General features: G+C 31.5%; 1 pseudogene; it reads right to left on the minus strand.

The window, feature by feature from the left end:
• Window positions 1-3605: 3605 nt before the first annotated feature.
• LOC107134533 lies at window positions 3606-4154 on the minus strand (annotated as a pseudogene).
• Window positions 4155-4371: the final 217 nt, after the last annotated feature.

Genomic DNA, 4371 nt, shown 5'->3' on the forward strand with positions numbered 1-4371 from the left:
ATATATATAGTACTTTGTGAATTAATTAATTTATTTTACTGTGGTAGATTAAAATTGCAGCTCACCAAAATTGTTTTCTTTCTCTCATGTATATGCAGATAGCTTAGATTTATTTGTTTCTTTGAAGTTAAGTAATAAAATCATAAAATAAAATTAAGATCAATGGGGGCTGGGGTTGTGGCTTATCGGTAGAGTGCTTGCCTAACACGTGTGATGAATTGGGTTCCATCCTCAGTACCACATAAAAATAAATAAGTAAAATAAAGGTATTGTGTCCAACTACAAACTAAAAAATAAATATTTAAAAAAAAATTTAGACCAATGGAATGTAGCAAGAAATGATGTGTACAACTTCCAGATAAATAAAAGACTCCGTTAAAAACAGTCGTAGTTTCCTTCACTTATTATTCATCCTTCCACAAGTGGGTTCTTGACTTCCAGAATAGCCTTGGAGGCCATATATTAATAATGGCAGAAAATTCTAATTATTATTTCCTGAATGATAGAAAAAAGGCCCTGTCAATATCAAATAATCAGATATTATTTGAGCCAAAAATAAATTTCTTATTTAATAAGTGATCAAATTTTCATGTACATTTGTTTTGTGTAGAATAAGAGAGCTAATAGTTCCATAGTTGGTATATTATATTTATTAATATAAAATCTAAATTTGATAGTTACCAGATTTGTTATTTTAATGCTATTTTCCCTAGCTAAAGACTTGGAAATGCAGTCTGGACTCAGATATTTAAAAGGACTATTCAGATTGTGGAGAATACATAATATACTCATAGAATTTTTCTCCAAAATAAACTTCAGAGTAATAATAAATATGTATTGAGTACGTACTATATTTCAGCTTTGGATTTGTGCATGTTGCATATTTAACCCGTGACTTCATTCCCCAGTACACTCTCCCACCAAAAAAGAAGCATATTTCTCTTATTATTCTAACACTATCAATTTAGTGTTTGTACTGCTTACTTATTTTAAAATTATTTACAGTAATTAATGTTTTCTTTATGGACAGGTGTCACTTAAGCATTTTGATTGTTCATGCAGTAAATATATATTATTGATTTGAAATTACATATTGTATCAATAGTGAGTAATGTATGTGATTAAACAGTGTCAATGCAATGTCAATAAGCTTTTAATGTCAAGTACGTAAAACATATTACCACAGCAAGCACAGTATGATTGCTTTTATAGTTGGAAATACATGCTGATTAAATGTATTAAAGACTTTTTTGATCTTTATAAATCCATTATGATATATCAAAAAATTAATTTGTTAAATTTCATTTTAAAGAGAATATAATATAATATAATGCCTAAGAGGATTAACACTGACCAACCTGACATTGCTCCTCTAATATCCTGTTTCCTTCCAAATCTTCTATGTACATTCCATTTTGAGAAAAGTTAACTTGAAACCATTTTGTCAAAACATGTGGGGCATGCAGTTGCTAGTTTTCTTAATTAGGAGGGAGAATACAGAAAGAAGAGAAGCAGCAGCAGTGGATTAAAAGATGTCCAGTATAGATTTGGATGGGAAAAAACAAAACAAAACATATGTGTCAAAAAATAGGAAGAAGCATTTATAATTTTATAGAAAATTAAGCTTTTAAAAACCTACCACAAAACTAAAAATCTTTGGAAAAAAACTTATTTAATTATATTTAAAAATATAAACACAATAAAGTCCAAAATACAAGAAGCTGGAAAAAATGAGAAAGTGGTACAAAGTATTTGGAATTAATACTGTCAAAGTCTACTTTCCTTAATAAAAAATAATCCACAAATAATTGATAAAGAAGTTTTAATAACCAATGAGAAAAATGCATGAAATTCTAAAAATAAAATTGCAACGAATCAAGAAAAGTATATTTATTTATTTATTTTTAAATTTTTAGTTGTAGATGGACACAATACCTTTATTTATTTTTACGTGGTGCTGAGAATTGAACCCAGTGTCTCATACATGCTAGGAAAGTGCTTTACCACTGAGCCACAGCCCCAGCCCAAGAAAATTATATTTAAAACCAAAATAATAAAACAATTAATTTTGCTGAAAGACTATTCTCCCTCTTTTAGTCTATGAACTTGAAAATGCAAATAAGCTTTCAATGACAAATTTCACTTTTAGGAACTTTCCCCACAAATGTACATGCCTATATTATTAATGACACCCTTGTGCTAAGTCATGTATTTCAGCATGATTTATAATTTTTAAAAATAGTTTGAAAAATTAGAAATAAAATGTTGGGTTATAGCAATCAAGCAAGTATCCAAGAACAACGTCACAGCAAAATGAACAAAAACTCAAAATGGTGAAAATTCCATTGCATTTTCATTCCCCAGTCCCCCACCTCTCCCTGAGCACAGGTTGAGGGAAAACTGCTTATTCCCCAATTTTTCCCTCAGGAAAGAATGAAATCAGTAAAACTTGTTTGCTCATTAGTTCATTCTGGTCATAAGTTTGAGAAACTTAGGAAAAAAATGCATCAATTATTTGAAAACACCAAACCACACATTACTATGATCCACACAATACTGAAAAACATAATTTGAATGGCTTAAAACTATTAAGGAAATTCAGTCCATAGTTAAAAACTTCCAAAAAAGAAATTCAAGATGTTGATGACTTCACTGGATTTTTTTTTTGTAGTTTAAGGTATTATATTTTTAGAGATGTCACCTTTGGAATTAAAAGTATTAGATTCATTTAAGAAATTGTTTTGTTTTACAGCACAGGTAGTTTTTAAAACTTCCTTCTTTAAAATGTTCCCCTTTATAAAATATTTTAATTCATGAGGATGAAGGAGCTGAATTATTTTAGGATTTGTAATTGGTGCTTTTATGTTCAGTTTAGTCAGGTAAGAAAAGGTTGATAAGAGAAATGTTTTATGAAATCAAAGTAATAAAATTACTAACTGGGATCATCCCTTTCAAGAAAAATAAAGAGTAAAGCAAATAACATGTAAAAGGACAATATAATCAAACTATACTCAGAAGACCCTATGCTTGGTAAAAGAAATACATAATATAAAAACAAATAACTCCTCTACCATTTTCTCCAACACTTATTATTTGCCTGTCACTGTGCCTTATGCTTTATAAGCATGATTCCTAATCCTAAATAAAAACATTCTTAGGCAGATGGCTAAAGCTGTTTTTCTTGTTGTTGTGTTTGTTTGTTTAAACAGAAGTAAATGAAGCTTACTGAAGCTCCATGACTCATCCATGGCCGAGTAGCTTTTAAGTGTCAGAAGTGGGATTAGAATCCAAGTTTTCCTTCCATACCATACAGCAGTTACTGTATAAAAAATAGCTTACTAACCTGCACATATTTTGTTAGCCAAATGCAGACCTAAAACCTCAGAATGGCCTAATATTCTTATACAGCAATATCTATCTTTGTGATATTAATAAATAACAAAAAAATCCTTTGTGTTCTTACCTCGAGTCTGAAAAACAGCTTTATCACTGTAGAGGTCACAGTGCTGACAAAATTCAACATGATGAAGACGACTGCATAGATACAGGAAACAAAACTAGGCAGCCCTTCCACACAGCTGTTAAGTTCTTGCAATGACTTAATTTTAAGTCAATGTCTCTTCATGCTGTACATATTCCCCAATGTCTGCTTGAAGAAATACCGCAATCACTATGGGGTTTTCTTTCCTGCAGTCTTGTGTAGACTTTGACGCTACAGCAAAACCCAAAGGAATTTCTGCCATGGAGTACACCACCACTTCCTGGTATTGAGAAGTGTTTTCAGTGATTTAATCCAGACCATATTTGAACACACAGTTTCTGTACAGAAGGACTGCTCTACTCTGAGCTTTATTCATACTTTATACTTGGTATAGGGTGCAAATACAGGTAATCCAGAGGTGTAATGTATGAATGGAACTTGTGGGTCTTAGTGAATTTTTGAAAGCAGGTCCCAGGGATACCACCAGCTTGTCCCCTGAGATACTGGTGGCCAGCTTCAAAATCTTTTCACTAATGTAGTACACCTGGCTGTTGTGTAGCCTGAAAGAGTAGGTTCTATCTGGCCTGAGGACCAATAGCTGAAGATTCTCCTGGATGTATTTGGCTATCTTCTCAAATGTTACATGGGTCTCCACCTCAATCAAAGGCCGCATTTTCCCACCAAGTTGAAACACTGAATCCTTGTGCCTCAGTAGCCAGAAGTGGAAGTCAACTTCAATGGAAAAATTTAAAAAAATATTTAAGGAACAATAAACAATAATCTTACCTAATCTCACTTAGAGTAAAAGAGGCAGGAGAAGTTCATGAATCACTTTTGTTAAACCAATGCGCTTATACCCAAATCAAACAAAAGCAATACTATATATATAT

This window comes from Marmota marmota, unplaced genomic scaffold (assembly GCF_001458135.2).
Source record: "Marmota marmota marmota unplaced genomic scaffold, marMar, whole genome shotgun sequence".
NCBI classification, from domain to species: Eukaryota; Metazoa; Chordata; class Mammalia; order Rodentia; family Sciuridae; genus Marmota; species Marmota marmota.